We start from the raw sequence: 17,971 nt of genomic DNA, 5'->3' as shown, positions 1-17,971 counted from the left end.
TTAATAAGAAATGGGAAAAGAAATGAAACCTCTCCCCAGTGAAACATGCAGCTTTGTGCCACAGTGTAAGCACACACTATATGGAGTACTTTTAGTGCCTTTAATGTCGCAACTCTTTTGAAAAATAAATACTGTAAATTGATCCAGATAAAATGTAATTACAGGAAAGACCCATTTAGTAAAAATATACATGTGTTTATATATTTGTTATTGATTAATTCATTTTAAATGATAATTCAACAGTAATGTTTAGGCAGCTGGAGTGGCAGAGAAACACAAACACTAACTATATCATGTGTTTATGCAAGTTATGAAAAACCAAATAAAACTACTTTTTATTTGGAGTTTTTGGTTCTTATATTAGGAATTCATTTTTGATCATTTTTATAATTTATTGTATTTGTGTGTATTTTTGCAATTTAATGTAAACATCCATAGAATAGAAATAAATTGTGTTTTTTTCATAGTGTATGAATATGGTTTAATAATTTAATTATTGGTGAGGCTGTTAATGAACAACAATAGTATTTTTTTTTAAAAATGCTCCAATTTAGATCCCCAGAGATTTATAGCAACAGACCGTAGATTTATGGAAAGTCAATTAGTCATATAATTCCATAGTTCTGTAAAAGTTCAGGGGAATTTAATAAGTTAGAATAATTGTATTTGAAGGCTGGTCAGCAGGTGTTCGGTCATAAATGTTAACTCCATGTTACCACAGCTTCCACCCAACAGAGGGCGCTCACATGTGTGTCAGTTACTGAAGCCCTCCACACCGAAGCAATGCAACAATGAACACAAGAGTTTGACGACGCTGCAGTTTGTGAAACTAAATTCTGGTTCCAAACGGATCTGGGAGCTAATTGTCGTGTGTATGGAAAGCCGTATGATTATATAATCACACTTTCTGCAACAACCATAAAATTTGTTGCTAAAGATTATTAAGCACCACCTGGTGTTCAGAGTGTCATGACAATGTTGAGCTTTTCTCATTTTATTTATATTTTCTTTTTGGCGCACGGTGGAGATGTACGGAAGACAATTACGGCCACACTAAAAAAATGAAAAAACTAGAAAAATAAATGAAATAAAATAATTAAAATAGCAAGTTTCCAAAATAAAATCATACAGCTTTATTCTGGTAATATTAAGACTTTGTTCTTGTAATATGAGGAATTTATTTTCATATTATGACTATATTCTCGCATTGTTTCAACACTATGCTTGTAATATTATGACTTTATTTTCTTATTATTCCAAGTTTGATGTCATACCAGTTTATTCATCATCATATTACGACTATTATATATTTTTTATTTTACCCTAATACTCTGTTGAGGAGCTGAATATGTTGTTCCTTGTTTTTGTGTAAAATAAGTTAAATTAAAACAAAAATTTCAAATCTGTTTCATTATTTCTATTTTTGCAGGTAAAAACATCAGTAGAAATGTAAATAATACCTCATTATGTTCTTGTTTTGCCTGTGATTTCATGCTGCATAGGTTGGGTTAGTTTGGGGTTCTTCTGCATATTCATGCTAAGATGCAGTAAGTTATTTTCCCCATGACTGTCTGTCAGTATTTTGCGTCAAGCATGAAGAGAGCAGTCCAGAGGAGAGACTCGTTCACCTGAGGAGTTTTGAGGGACATTCCAGAGTAAGAAGAGACGATCACAGAGTCATCTAGAGAAGATTTGCTGACATTTGGAGGAAAACACACTGAGGCTGCTTTCTGGCAGCAACAAGCAGAACCTTTTAAACATGTGAGGTGGAAAGTTTCCTTCTGTTTGTGATTGAAACACTCCAGCTGCTTTCAGTCCAGCTTGAGGTCAGAAGAATGACCTTTTGAATGATAATATTTCGGTATAATGCCAACTGAAGGAGCCCCATTGGGTCACGCGTTAGCCTCACACATGTGCGTCAGTGAAACACGCCCGTATGCAAATGCTCCACTCAGATTTCACAATTTGAAGTGACAGGACATGCAAATGGTTTCCAACACAGGGAAGTGGGTAGCAGGAAGCTCAGAGCGCTGCGTGAGCGTCGCAGCTCTGCTGATCTGATCGAGAGTTTCCCCAAAGTGACTGAGCTGCTCTTTGCTAATCAAAACCAATCCAGGCCAGAATGAGGCGGCCGAGATGCAAACGTGGTTGTTACGCACAAAACCCACCACCAAAGATCTGAATTATGTCACTGTAAACACGTCCAGGTGAGGCAAACATCCAGCTGCAGTCAGAAACTATGATGATGATGATGATTATTACTCACCCTTTGTGTTGATTCTGCAGCACTTTTATCGCTGGAACAGGGAGTGTTCACACTTTTCTCCTCTCTTCTCACGAACAGGTTAACGGGTGGATTGCTGTTTTTTTCACGCTCAGTTGAAACTGAATAAAATGCTGATGGAAAAGTCACAACTTCCTGTCTGTGAAGCAGACAGAAAAGGTGGAAAAACTTTTTAAAAAGAACATTTTTACAGCAGAAAATGAAAAACATTTGGGTTTTGCACCAATTAAATGCAATAAATCATTTAATTTCCAAAATAAAATAGTTGCAACTTAATATTTACATACACTGAGTAACAAAGGAAGGTGATTTTTATGCCTGACTAACAATCAGAATGAACGTTTCCAGTTTAATGATACCTGAAGCTGTTATATTATTTGTTGAATCACAATTAGGATAAAGAAATTATTTCAAATCAGAAATTTGCACATTTTTCCTTCGTCTAAAGTTTTGACAGCGATTCAAAAACGATGCAAAGTCGCCTCAGTCCAGCTGGTTGAGTCGTTTTATTTTTAATTATTTCCAACAAGTTAATTCCAGACGCAAAACAAACTGTTTGTCTTTTAATAAACACAATTAACATTCATTCTAGATTCAGTTCATTTATTAAGCTTGGCTGAATGCTTCAGGTGTTTTCAATAAAACTGACCCAAATCTTGTCCTTTTTCTGGATGATAAACTTCATGTTCTGATTTTAAATAAACTGATCTAAAAGAAACGTTTGCAAACTGAATATGTTTCTTTTAAAAAGGTTAATCATGTAAAAACACTTACATTTCGGATCTAATGTGATTTGCACATTGCTTTCCAACAACCAAACAAAAACAAGGTACTAAGGTCAGTGAGTATTTAAGACGCGTTGTGTTAAAGCTTCAGCTTCCTGTCTGGAGATGTTTCAATATTTCCACATAATCTTCTGATGTAATGAAACCATTTCTGTAAATCTGAGGGAAAAGTTTGAATCTTGACTGGATAATTTGTAGAAATGATAATCTGGAAGTCAGCAGTTGTTCAGAAACGACTCCAAGACTCAACAAACTCGTGTAATTTACAGTTTTCTTAGCTGAATAATAATAAATCTCTTTATCCAAATATGAAGCTAAATTAACTTTAATCCTGTGGTTTGTAGAAAACAAAGACTTGTGCTAAGGGATGTTACATAATCCTTCCACCTGGGAAAATCCCAGCATTAATCTGGGATGGATTGAAGGGAAACGGTTCCTCACAGCGTTTACTGGCAGGGGCGGTCCTCGCCGGTTTGGGGCCCCGGGCCAACAACATTCAACCAACCATGACGCCATTTAGATTTCCAACTGCCGGCGCAGAAATCCTAAAAATATATTTGACCTTCTCATTTAAAAAACGAGGAAATATGAAGCAGCAGGTTTAAGAGGCGTTTAACTGAGAATAAAAATGGCCGCTTATAGACACTGCTAGGATATATAAAATATATATGATATTGGTAAATCGGCCCAAATGTTCAGTTTTGTGGGAGCAGAGTGATTAGCAGGAAAACTTAACTTTAAAAAATAATGTGAAGTGATTGAGGAGCTGCTATGCTAATGTAGCAAATGAATATAAACAAAAACATATATTTCCAATTTATGAAATAATCATATTGGGAGACCAAGCAACACCTCTTCCAGTTTTTCATTCCCATGTTGTAGTTTAGTTTTTGAAGAATTAAAACCTTAAAAACTGAGACCAAATCTGTGGCGCCCCGGACGAGGAGCCGCCCTGGGCCGCCGCCCACATCGCCCAGAATACAAACCGCTGCCACAGATGCTGCATCAAGTTGAAAGTTATTATCTCTGCTAATTCCTGAAGCATCAACTTCAAGGTTAAGAAGCGGGTCAAAGGTCACGGCTAACACAGAGCTCAGGAATACCAGAGATTAGACGCTAATCGAGTCGATACGTCTGGAGCTGAAGCTCCTCATCAGCAGAGAAACTCCGACTGAGCGAAAGGAAACTTGTTGCACCAGAAAACGTTCTGCTGTCACAGCAGCGACTCCAACCCATCCACCGTCACCTCCACGCTGCCTCGTTCCCCAGCAGCCAGTTATTTTGGGGAATTAGGCCAGACGCCACCGGCGCAAACCCCTCGGGGAGCAACCTCCCACCCTCAAAGCCCCCTTCCTCTACCCACCCACCTCCAGCGCCATTACCCCCTGAACGCAGCAGAAAACACCACAAAGACCCGCAATTTACACACACACTCCTCAGCTCCTTTTATGTGCTTTCAAAAAGCCCAGGAGAGGAGAAAACCAGTATTTGGGAAGTGTGTGTGTTTGTGTGCTTTGGTTTGGTTTGAGGTGTGTGTGTGTGTTTCTCTGTGCGTACGTTTCACATCCTCTAATTAATTTCAGAAGGAAAGTAAAACAAATATCAAAGCGACAGCGTAGAATCCTGAAAACATTCTGTGGCTCATTTTTACTGCCTGAATCGTATCAGTTTAGTTTCAGGAAAAAGAAGAAGATAAAAGTCGCCTGAAATTCTCACCATGAAATCTGGTTTTACACAAATCCATGAAAATTACTGGTAGAAATCCTAAAAAACTTGGCATCTATGTGAAGAAAACTGCAAATTTTACAAAGTGTTTGGGTCTAGTTTCTACTTTTAAGGAATATAGGAGGAATCATTGTTTTAAGTCAATGATTCCTTAATGTTGATGTTAAATTCTGATTATTTCACTCATAACGAGACATTTTCCATGTTAATAGTGAGATAATCTGCTGGTGAAACTAATACTTTTCCATGGAAATTGAGTAATTATTAACTCATATCTTGTTAGTATTCTGGTAAATGTGTGTAAAGTGTGTGTTTGTGGTCACTGCAGGGAGATTTATATGTTTGTTTTGGGTAAAAATGATTATTTTGCTTTTATTTCCAGGAACCAAAACTGAGTTCAGGCTGAAGCAAATAAAGGAAGTTAAAGCTGGTGAAACGTTTTCCAGGTAGGCAGGTAGGATTCCAGTCCGCCCACCTTCAGCCTCTAAATCCACGTCTGGATACTCCGTGTGTGTGTGTGTGTGTGTGTGTGTGTTATGCAGATATGACCTTCTAACTGTGTTCAAGGATCAAACTCCAAAGAAAGCAGGAACAGGAAATCTTTACCCTCTCTCCTCCGTTCACCTACACAAACTGAGCTCAATACTCCACAACAAGACGCAAATAAAGCAGATAAAAACGCCGACAGGAAGCGGGATGTTCGCCCACACTGGGAGGTGGCTGACACCCAGGCTGCCTGTTCCCACAAGTCCCAGTTTCCCCTCACCGTAGCGGCCAGCCTCTCTTCAGTGACATGAAGATCAGGAGCCTCAGCTCAACACATTTGCATTTATCAGGCTGACAGTTTGTTCATTTTGCCCTTGAATGTTCACTTCATTCCTTAAAAATCTGCCTGACATTTTGGCGAGAGCGCTGGTCTCTGTCTGCCTGTCTGACTCAGAGTTGGATCGATATCGCTGTGATTTCTGCCCTGCATGCCGGACCGGGCAGCCGGGCAGCCGGGCAGCCAGGCAGCCGGGCTCCGTCTGACCATAATTAGGAGGAAACGGCTCAGATCAGAATCCCATAATCCTTCAGTCTGTCTGCACTACTGACCTGCAGTCAATAAAACACGATTTTCCTTCAAAACCTTTTATTTGTGCAACTGTTTGGTACTTTAAAAAGGTAATGATTGAATTAAATTAATAGAAAGTTTTGGGTTTATTTTTACTAGAAAATTAATTCTAATAATTAGAAATATCAGCATCAGATAGAAGAGAAAATATGCAATAATATTTTATATTCAGAAGCATTAATGCGTTGGCTGAAGTTCTGCTTTGTTACTGTTACACTTCAAAACAAACACTGCGTCCAATCAAGAGTTACTACACTGTAAAAACACTAAATCTCACCAAGTATTTTTGGTTTAGTTTCCAAATCTTAGTTGACTTGAAAAGACAAAACTAACAACTAAATTTTCAGTGATATAGGAGCTTGTTTTAAGTCAATAATTCAATAATTATTTAATATTTGCACTCAAAACTAGACCAAAAATACTTGGTAAGATTTTGTGCAACTAAACTACTAAAAGGTGAGAAAAGTTTGACATTTTTTAGCAAAAAAAAAATCCACTGAATGACTGAGATTTATGGATTTATAGTCTATTTGTGGCTCAGTATTCTCATATTTATGAATTTTTCCACATTTGCAGAAAATGTATATCTGCAGATGTTTGTGTAGAGAATTTAAAATGCAGTTTGGCTGCAGATTATTGCGGCTAGTTAAATGCTAGTTACTAAAGTTTCATCGGCTTCAGCTCTTTGTCTGGAAACGGTTTAATTATCTTTACTTTAAAATCACCCAGAACCTGAACCTGGACTAGAGAGTTCAGGTTCAATAAAAGATTCATTAAAACACAGTTTGGTATTAATGAAACATATTAGTCATAATAACTCACAAATGAATAATTTCTAATTACTTGAGCACGATTTCTATCAACATTCACATTATTTTGCTTTGTGGTTCGTTTGCCAAACACAGGATCCGTCGTCTGCCTGGTTGTTTAATTTACTTTTTGAACAAAGTCGTTTATTAACTTTTAATTGTTCATAGATGTGGTGTCCACAGTGTGGAGTGAGGGCCGTATTCGGCCCCTGGAATGATTATTTTCTGGCCTGCAATTCAGGAAAAGAACAAAAACACTTTAAATTTTTCACCAAATGGAAAAAGTCACATGCAACATAAAGTAATCGTGTTTTACTAACAATATTTTAGCTTCCATCCCAGTTCAAAAGGAAGCAGAAATAAAAATATTTTACTCATTTTAATCAAACTGTGCTTCCTGATCAACAAACATTTTGAAATTGTGCATCTAAAACGAAAAACATTTATTTTAGAAGTAAAGACGGTTACAGATCTACAAAAACTGAGTTACTTATTCATTTATTAAAATGTTTATTATTTTTAATTTAAAGAAAAACAGCGATGGATTGTGGCTCCTGTTCAAATGCAGCTTTTCTTTACTTCATATTATTAAAGCAAACCTCTGACTGCTGACACAGGATTTCAGCAGTAAAACAGAAGAAGCTGTCTGACCCCAGTTAACTGTCTGAACATCTGTTCCTCTTGCAATCCATCAAATTAAAGCTCAGAAACATGGAATAGTTATTAGTGTGACGGCGCTACATGTCAGCCGGGAAGCTGCTTTAATTGAAATTAGCTCATCCGATCGGCTTTAAAACCGTTTCCATCCTCCAGTTTTAGTCGAAAACCGTTAAAACTGTGAGAGCAGGAGCTGCAGTTTCCACATGACAGCAGCAATCTGCTTTCATGTCGTCCTGTCAATCTTCCTCTGAGAGTAGGCGTCACTTTCTTTTCTTTCTTTTTTTTTTTTAGTCCACCCCTCCCCTCCCCAAACCCGTGAACAGAGGATGTATCTCATTTGGCAGGGAGCCTCTTCATATTTCACTTTTCACGAGATGCCTGTTCGTTTAATTTCTGCAGCCTCTCTTTCCCTGCAACTTTCTTCCTTTTCCCTTCCTCCGCCGTCGTCTTCTTCTTCTTCTTCTCCCCCCCGGAGTAGAAACACATTTCAATGACACGCCCACGCCTGGGCCTGTCAGCCCCTCACCCTGTCAGCGCGCCCACGCCGCTCTGCTCCCCTCGGTCTCCTCCCCTCTCCACCAACCCACATCCTCAACACTTTGCGCTCAGAAAAAGCAGCTCCTTTCATCCAAGTTCCTCTTTTTCGGAGGACAGATTTAAAAAGAAAGAAAGGAAACAGAGGAGGAACAACAGAGGGATGTGATTCAGTCTCCAGGCGGTGTTGTGCCTGTCATGAAGTGTCCCCTTTCATTTGAAAGGAATACAAGTGTGATGGAAAAAGCAGCAGAATAATTAAAAAAAGAAAGAAGGAAAACAAACGCCTCTCGTCTGGTCTCCACCCTGTGTTGTGTTGCTGTTTTGGGTGGCAGACGGGCGTGGATGTGACCTCACCAGGAATACAGATTAAAAAAATAAGACATTGTGAAATCAGGAAGGTTGGAGCAGCGGAGCAGGTTCCCTCTCTAATAATCGGAGTGTATTCTCAGAGTGTGTGTGACGTGCAGCGCCGGAGCCGGTGTGTTTGCTCACAGTCTTACTTTGTGTCTGTTGAGAAAGTGTGGGATGGTATGAGCGGCTTATGTCTGACTGAACACGTGTGTGCCTGCGTGGGCAGGGAGTGTGTATAGGGGTGATGTGCGTGTGTGTGTGTGTGTGTGTTTGTGTCTCTGCACACATTACACTGTTGTGGGCGTTTTGGGCAAGGATGTGTGTGGGTGTAGTGAGCGTAGGCGGGGGTTATGTGACATACAGATAGAGACTGCAGTGTTCCTGCAGTGTGTTTATGTGTGTGAAACTTTACTGCAGAGTGTGAAGAGCAGAAACAGCTATAAGGCCTCCTGCCTACAAATGTGCCAGCGTGGAAATCTGCTGCCTTCCTTCGCCTGCGTCTCTGACTACTTTAGGTTGCAATCACCTCCGAGGATAAGACGCTCTGAACGTCACGCCAAAGAGCCTGTTTGACATTTTATCTCCACAAACTTTACTTCTTTTCTGCTTCAGAAGCAACAATATCTTCCTGAAGTCTAGATTACAAACGCTTTATGAATCAACGGCCATTTTGTTTAGAAACAGAAGAGCTTCAAAGTATAGAAACGGAAATATAGAATGTATAGAAACATGGACCAAGCAGGGGGCCCTGTGGTACTCCGTGGCCTGAATTTGACTATAGATGCATCATAAATCTTTGACCATTATCTATTGAAATACAAGAACATCAAACAAAAGTTTAAAGAAATGCTTAAACGACAATATATAAAGAAACATGGACCAAGCAGGGAGCCCTGTGGTTCTCCGTCTCAAACTCAGTGCTCAAAGGCCTGCCATGTTTCAGATGTTGCCTGACAATGTTAAAGGCTAAATGGAGAAACATTGTTGTGTCGGAACAAACAGGAGCTTCTTAAAGAGACAGTGGCCCAATTTCAAGGCGTTAAATTGCCAAGTCACACTGAGTCGTACTTTTATACCAGCTGAAGGTAACATCTTGATTGTGACATAAAATGGCCTGGAAAATACGCATCACCGGCCCTTTAAACGCCTAATGGTTGACCCCAGGTACAACTCATCCACTTTCACAAACTCTGATAACTGTGACATTTTTAACGGTACCACCATTAAAGTTTGACTCATCAGATAGTGAGGAGGAAGCCATGATGAATCCTGAGCTTTTCCATCCCTCCTGTCCTGAACCAGTGAATAAATCCTCACTTCTTTTAAAATTAACGTTAAACTGTTAAAACTGAAGTTTCTTTGGTTGATCAAAATCTGACACTTCATAAGTGACTCATCCTCTAAAGTGGGCTCAGTTGGTGGCAGAAGGTGTTTGTGGGTAAAAAGATCACAGTGCAGTGGAAAGGTTAAACTGCTTCAGAGCGTCACAATTAACACCAAACACTGAAATATTAAAAAGCCTTTTCGCATGTCGGCTTCATTTAACCAGCTGCATCGTTCTGTGGTCTGACAACGTGCTGAATCAACATCCTGGAATATATTTTGACAGTTAAAGATTTGACACAGAGTGTCAGAGTAAAAAAATGCAAGAATATAAAGATTCCCACCAGCTCTGTTCAGTGACCTTTAACCCAGAAAGTCCGGTTCGTTTGGGGACGTGTGAAAGTGTACGCTAACTCTGAAGTGAACTCTGGTCCGCTTACAAACCTGGTTCAGTTTGAATGAATAAATAAACACAAAGCGCTCCAAAACCAGGAAATGGATTAAGGCGCAAGGCATTCTGGGTAAATACAACCAAAACAAATCGTTAGCCTAGCGCTAGCGGAAGAACTGACTCGTGATCTTTCACCAAAGAAATAAGCGCTAAAATGTTTGTTTATATTTAGTGAAGAAGGAAGTTGAGCTCAGTGTCTTTTTCAGAGATTTTCATCCAGTAGTTCTTACTGCAGCGCCCCCACAGGCGAGGAGGGGAACAGGCTTCTTGATTAGTTTGGATCGTTTCACTCTGCAGTGAGAAACAGAACTGAGTTTACCGGATAAACAGTGGTGAAAACTAAAGTTAATGCCACAAGTTTGAAGAGTTTGATTGAACTCAGCTGACTCAAAGCATTTTGAAGCTGAAATGTTAAAATCAAACTGAAGCTGTAGGTGTAAACCAAGAGTCATTTGGAGTTTCTGATATCTTAAACCGTGCAGCAGGGGGTTTGCCCTTCTGGCCACGCAGCGACCCTCGCCCTGCTGACGTCTGGCTGAGGCGGAGGCTGCGCTGCCTTCGCCACCACACTCTGTACGCAGAGAGAAAACCACAGGCCGTATCTGCAGGTGTGATCAGCCTGAGCGGCTGCAGAAAGGTTAGGGCCGCGTATCAGATCGCCTTCAAAGAGATGCCACAACAGCTGAGGAGTAAAAGGAGGGAGAAGAAGGGAAAACTGATAGAAATGATGAAACAATGAGCACTGCAAGGGTGTGAGCAAAGTTGCGGCAGGCTTTGAAGTGAAGCCACACATTTTGCATGATTATTGCTGGTAAAGTTTTTGATCTGGAGCCAGCAGGCACGAAAAACAACAGCAGCTTGGGATTAGTCTCCCTCCCCCCCACTCACACGCCTACCTTTGCCAGCATAAGTCCCTGACTCAATTAGAAAAAAAAAAAAACCTCTGCAACTTTAGGGCTCCTCACGCACAAGTACCCACATCACCCTGCCCACGTCCTGCAGCATCACAACCGGCATCGCTTTAATCGCGGCACAAAGAGCGCCGGCTGGGGATTTGTCTTGGTGGCATTAAGACGAGATGACAACGGAGACGCAGCGTCCAACGCCGCCAGCAGACAGAGGCTCGTCTCCTCGCCGGCTGCAGACGGACCTGATCAACTCATTATTGATTAATCGGTCAGTCTAAAGTCGATTGAGCTGATCGACTAATTGATAAGCTGTCATTTTCAAAAGGGCTGACTGTAGATGCAAAATCTTTCATAATATTCTAAGTTGTTTTAAAAAAACATTAAATTTTAAGATTATTTTGTGTCAGCTGTATTAAATGCGGCGTATCAGGGCCATACGAAGAAAAACAGAGAAAACGTACAAGACTAAAGTCAGAATATTAGAGAAATATAAGAATAAAATCCTAGTATTAGGAGTCAAAGGTCAAATTATGACAATAGCTGAAATAATATAATATAATTTTGATGTTATTGTCGTAGTTTAGTCAGTATTTAATACTCCGTCATAAATACTGACTGAATAAACAGATAACTGTGTTTTTCTCACATTATTAAACATATTTATAAAATATAACAGGATGCTGAATATAAAAATAAAAGGTGAAACTTAAGGAGCTTGTTGAGTTTATATTTTGAAACAGAATCTCATTAAACACATTTTTCATCCCATGTTGAACTGTTTGTTTCTCTTTCCTGTTCTAGTGTGGCCGCCATCTTTATTTCTGTACCAACTGGTTCGCTTAAGGATGACCAGTGGCGCCATCTTCTGGACGGCGGCCAAACTACAACACTGAAAACAAAAGTCTAAGTGGACGGCATTAGTTGATCAGTTAGAACTTATTTTAATCTAATTAATGGACATTTAATGATAGGTTGATTAATTATCTGCATCCGTTTCTGAGGCGGCAGTGCAGAACCGGACCGACCCTTTAACTGAGGCTAAAGATGGAAAACCAGCTCAGCAGTTTTAACCACATTTCATGTTGATAAATTCAGCCAAACCACAGATTACAGTCAGTGGTGTGGAAAAAATCTCACATTCATGGAAGGAATTTGTTAAATAAAGACAAATATCAGTTTTGTTTGGAGCTGGAGCCCAAATATAGAAATATAGGCTGTTGGATGAAGAGGAAACGTCTGGAGATGAGAATCTGCAGGAGGTGATGGGGCGCTCATTAAGACGACAGCGGTGTGATTAAACCGGATCTCCAGCAGAGTTTAATCTTCTCACTCCTGATGATTACAGAACAAAACCTACAAGACGCGTCGCGAGCCGAAGACCCGGTTCAGAGGCTGACGAGGATGAAGATGCTCCGTCTGCTGCCACAAACAAACTGACTTTTTACACATCTAGCTGGAAATGTTTCCGTCTAAATCGTCTGAGATCGGGTTGCTGTGGCAACGGGTCCAGAAGGGAACCCGCTCAGCCGCACTCTCCAGTTTCAGATGTCTGTCGTTTAGCATCGACCGATACGATCCGATATGAAAAAATTAATTTGATAACTCTGCACCAGTACCGATAAGTTAAATACACTAACAGTTTCACAAGTTTGGTCCAAAATGTAAAACTAACTTTAAATAAAATAAACAAACTGAGACTAAAACGTGTAAAATTAACCGTTTAAGATAAAGACGTTTTATGATTGGATTTGTTTCTTATCTAACAGAAAGTCTGAAATTTGTAAATCGTGTTTTGCACACATTTGTTTTGATAACGTAGCTATTGAGTAACTTCATGGGTAACTTCAGAATGGTCATGCTTCCATGAACACGCAACAGATTTTCCTTTCATGTTTTAATGTTTTCTGATGAACCAGGATGAGGATTAAAACTTCCTCTTCCTGCCAGTCGCCTCTCAGGTCTGTGCTTTCATTCATTTATGAGTCTGAAGCAAATTAAACTTTATAATTTACAGACACAGACTCTGGATGTTCCCCGTTTCCCAGGCAGGGCTGTGACTTTTATTACTTCCTGGTTGAATCTGTGGTCTGGGAAGTGAAGCTCAGTTTTTTACTGGAAGGAAAAACAAAAAGAGAGAGATGGAGATGCAAATGGAAATGCAGATGCTCTGACAGATGAGTAAATGTGGCGCTGCAGGACGAACGCGCTGCAGACGAAGCTCACATCAGGAGAACATCGAAAGGCCCTGCAGGTTGTTAATGTCCAGACATACTGAATGTTACTGATGTCTGTTTGAGACATTTCATATGAGAAAACTGATAAATCAGATGGAAAAACATTAATTTGAATATTTAGATAACTCTTTTAAAAGATAAACACACTGCAGCCATTCAGAAAGAAACATTTACACTGAAAAACATTAAATCTTCTAGTATTTTTCATCTTGTATCTAGTGAAAATATCTACACTTAAAATAAGACAAAACTGTCATGCAAGTAACTTTTAAGCAAGAAATAGGAGCTTGTTTAAATCTATAATTCCTTAATTGTGATATTAAAAACTATCAGTTCCTCTGGCAGAATATTTCACTTATAGGAAAATGTCTTGTTATGGTATTTATGTATATATTTTATTTATTTGGAGGAAATAATGAACTTTGGTATTTCTGTAAAAGCACCATAATTTGTCCTGCTAAAAACAAACAAATGCTGTAAAAACGAGGTTAAAATAACTTGAATACATAAATGTTTCAATACAAATAATAAATACAAAACAAGGAAAACATTCTGCCTGTGGAACCAATACTTCTTTCCATTGATATTAAGAAATTATTGACTTATAAAAGCTCCTATATGTTTCTGAAAAGTTCCTTTTAAGTTTGTTTTGTCTTATTTTAAGTGTAATAATAAATTTGCACTAAAACTAGAGGAAATTTAGTTTTAGCCAGTAGTTTGTATTTTTGCAGTGTAATTAAGCTGTTTGATTTTTAACCTTCTCTGCCAAAAAGCAGAACCAAGAATTTAAAGAAAATCTGATATTTTTATTTTTTCTCCAGTTTATTTCTGATTGACTGGATAAATGGGAAACAGATTGTTGAGGTTTCACATTTACCACGGCTGCAGTCCTGCTTGAATATCATGTTATGTTCTTCATATTTTCAGGAAAAACTGCAACCCAAGACATTTTAAACCGTCCAATCAGAACAAGCCTCCTCCTCTAACTGATCTCCTATTGGCTGTACAGGAAGCATCTCTGTCTTTGCTCCCTTTACTGACCTTCCACTGAACTAGAAAGTGTTCACAGTGCAGCACCCTGCTGTGAAGGCTGCGGGGGCCGGAGGAGGGCCCAGCGGGGCCGAACCGGGCCGGACCGGGCCGCCCACAGAGGGGCATGGCTTGGTGGGCGTCATCTATGGACTGATTGATCCCGGTCAGGACAAAACGAGTCACTGTGCTCCTGTTCCAGCCGAGTTCTGCTCAACATCCCTACTACTATAAAAAGTACCTTAAAGCATGAATGTTTTTATCTAATTAACGTTTTTCAATGTTGATTAAATGGGCTGTTTTTTAGTTTTCACCAAACAGTTTTCAGCAGGATGTAAGAGCTTATTTATAGTCAATAAATCCTCAATATTGATGGAAAAGTATTACTTTAATTGGAAAATTATTTCACTTTTCCTCTGGAAAATATGCTGGTTGTAAATTAAATATTCTGCCAGTGAGAACTAGCACTTTTTAAATCAATATTAAATAAATGTATTTACTTAAAACAAGTAACTTTTAGGTAAGATTTTTATTTTCCTTTTCTTAAATCTTGTGAGTTTGAGTTGAAACCTGGACAGAGCAGTAAGTGCACTGCAAAAACACAAAACCTAACCAAATATTTCTGGTGTAGTTATTAGATCAGATATATTAGTACATTTGAAATAAGATGTCCAAAGATATTTTCACTTAAAATTAGACCAGAAATACTCACTAAGATTTTGTGTTTTTTGCATTTGGAGAATTTTGCATCAAATTGTTGTCAAAATGCAGAAACAGAAAAAGGTTCCAGATTAATCTTAATGTTAAGATGAAGAAAAAGATGGAGAAAATGTTGTATTTCACAGCAGATGGAACAATAATATTTTTATCTTCTAACTTTCCATTAATTATCGCTGCAGTGAGGAAGAAGTGGAAAGTGTGAAACGAGGAGCTAAACTTTGTGCCGCTGCGACGCTGGCGTCTCAGCAGCGTCTCCTTTCAAGTCCAAGCCGTGTGGCAGCAACGCCGCCTGGCTGCTCTGGGTTCAGTGTGGAGGTGTGTGCTGGGAGAAGGTCAAAGGTCACGGCTGTAACGCATGCATCCTTCAGTCCTCTGAACACATCAGAGCAGTTTATCAGCTGCGGGGGAGGCGTGGGAGTGACGCCGTCTCAACAGTCAACCAGCCTGGAAACTTTAAGGGTGGAAACTTTCACTTACTGCCAAGAACCAGCAGAAGTTTAATTAACTGTAATAATAAACTGAGTTTGTTTCAACCGTTCCAGCAGAAACAGATAATGAGACTCACATCTTCCAGGAGCAAACGGTGTTTCTTTTTAAATAATGTAAAGATACAATTAATTATTATTTTAGTTAGCAATTAATTGGATAAAATAAACTGCGATTTAACCACTTAAGTCTTTCTACAATATTAGAAATAAAATAAAATAAACAATTTAATTAGTTTTTTAAACGAAAAAATAAAAATTTTATTGCCTAAAACGCAACAACAACATTCATCTAGTGAAAACTTGATCATTTGTAGCAAAGGATGAAACTGCAGCTAAAAATAAAATCAACAAATGAAAGGTTTTGTACATTTTCTGCCCTGAAATGTTATTTTTTTTAGTGTTCACACTCCAGTTAACGATCAGTCAAAACATAAATTAGTTGACGATTATCTCATTAATCCAATTAATCATTTCAGCCCTGATATAAAGTATAAAATTGGTTTATTTTCATATTATTTGAACAAAGAAAAAACACAAAAACATCTAAAAGTCAATAGTTTGATGATACATAAAACCGAACTAATAAAAAGAATTGATATTGATGATATTGGTCCAATATTTCCTTGGTATGCAGCGTACCGCATGTCAGAGGCAAAATCTCAACAAATTTATCAAAATCAAACGTAAGTTCAGAATAAACAAATATGGCCGACATGAAAGAAGCAACAGCGATGGTTTCTGAGGCGCCATGGCGGCTGTTTCGTCCCTTCCATGTTTCCGTCACCTCGCTTCCTGATTGGCTAAACGTCACACACACACACTGAGATATCAGGCTAAGATAATCCACCATGTTGAATATCCAGTTTTATTCAGATCATTCCTACAGAATGAACCAGGTAACCTGAACACACCACAGGACTTTACCTGAGATTATCTTCAGAGCAACATGATGAAACATGATAATCTGAAAGATTGTCGGAAGGGAAGAATCGGGTCAAAAACTGGTGTAAAAATCTTGATTCAGCCTTTTTCAGGTAATAACTGAGGCTGAACTATTTGGCTATTTTCCATCATTTCTCTGAAACATGACGACTTCCTGTACCGCAGGAAGTCTCTACAGAGGATCATCGTTCCTCTCCTCCCGGACTGAAGGAGCTCTTCAGGACTCTAACAGACTCCAGGTCAGTTCTGACTGCAGGTCAATAACTGATCAGTTCCTCACTTCATCAATGTTTATTCCCACTAAACTAATAATGACATCACCGGATAGATGCAGGAAGTGTTTCCTTGTTTCTCGTGTTTTTTCTAAACCAAACAGTTCTTGTTTCGGGATTTCTGTCACTTCCTGGAGATGTTGACTGGTTGGTTGTGATTGGCTGTTTTCCATGCCAGGAATACACTGATTGGATAAAAACAACTGGTTGGTTGTTCACTGGTTGTGTGTTTCAACATGAAATTTAAAACCTTTTTGACCTTCTTGGTGTTCCGTATATGAGGAGCAGGAATGTTAGACCAACTTTAGCTCTGAACACCAATAAATATTGTTTGCTTACATAAATCTATGCTCTCACATCAGCTTCGCTTCTCGTTTTTCATGCAGGTTTTGAGCAAAACTGCATGAAAAAGTGATGCATGATGTGAATCCTGCTCATCTGATCACAGCGGTGAGCTGCTTCAGATTTCACAAAACTAATCAATTTTCATCTACAGAGGGAATAAAAACTCACTTCCATGGAAACGTGCTCTCTGTCCTCCGCCTGACAGCAGCTTCTGCTCCAGATGTTGAATCATCTGGAAAACATGAGAGGTTTTCATGTTAATTAGCCCCGTTAGTGAAACTTCACTCGTCCTAATCCGTCGTTAACCGCTCTGCGGAGCAGCTCTGCGGCGCTTTATTGATTTGTTGTGATTAAAAATTCATATCCCTGATAAGCCCTGTGTCTGCCCTGTAATCCAAAACAACAAACTGAAACCCGTTTCAGCTGTTTTCAGTTACAAACAAACGTCAAAAATCCTGAAGAAACAGCAGCGATTGTGACCAGTGGATGAAAATGTTAATTTGCTCCCCTTGATAATGATGCATGTCGTAGCCAAATGTGATTAAACAAACAGAATGGGCTTGTAATGTGCTTAAGACGTTGTTTTTTAAATACATGCCAAAAGCTGCACAGCGGGACGCAGCAGAACAAGCAGAGGGAAACCTGGAAGACTAAAACCGGAGCGGGACCGGGAGCAGCTCCCTGAGGAACTCCGGATTAAAGATCCTGATTCACATTAAAAGGGGATTATTTAAAGAGCATCATGTGATTTTAGTTTTTTTTTAAAAGAGCCAAAAATAAGGGGAAATAATTTAAAGCAGCTTTAGAGAAATTAAGAAATAGATTCTGGAATGACAGAACGAGTCGGAGAGGATTTCCAGGTAGCGCTGCGGCGTCTTCTCCATCCTCTCTGTCCTCTCCGTCCCCTCCGTCCCCTCCGTCCTCTCCGTCCCCTCCGTCCCCTGTGTCCCCTCCGTCCCCTCCGTCCTCTCTGTCCCCTCCGTCCCCTCCGTTC

The sequence above is a fragment of the Xiphophorus hellerii genome, chromosome 24 (assembly GCF_003331165.1).
Source record: "Xiphophorus hellerii strain 12219 chromosome 24, Xiphophorus_hellerii-4.1, whole genome shotgun sequence".
NCBI classification, from domain to species: Eukaryota; Metazoa; Chordata; class Actinopteri; order Cyprinodontiformes; family Poeciliidae; genus Xiphophorus; species Xiphophorus hellerii.
Note: the sequence above shows the minus strand (reverse complement) of the source record.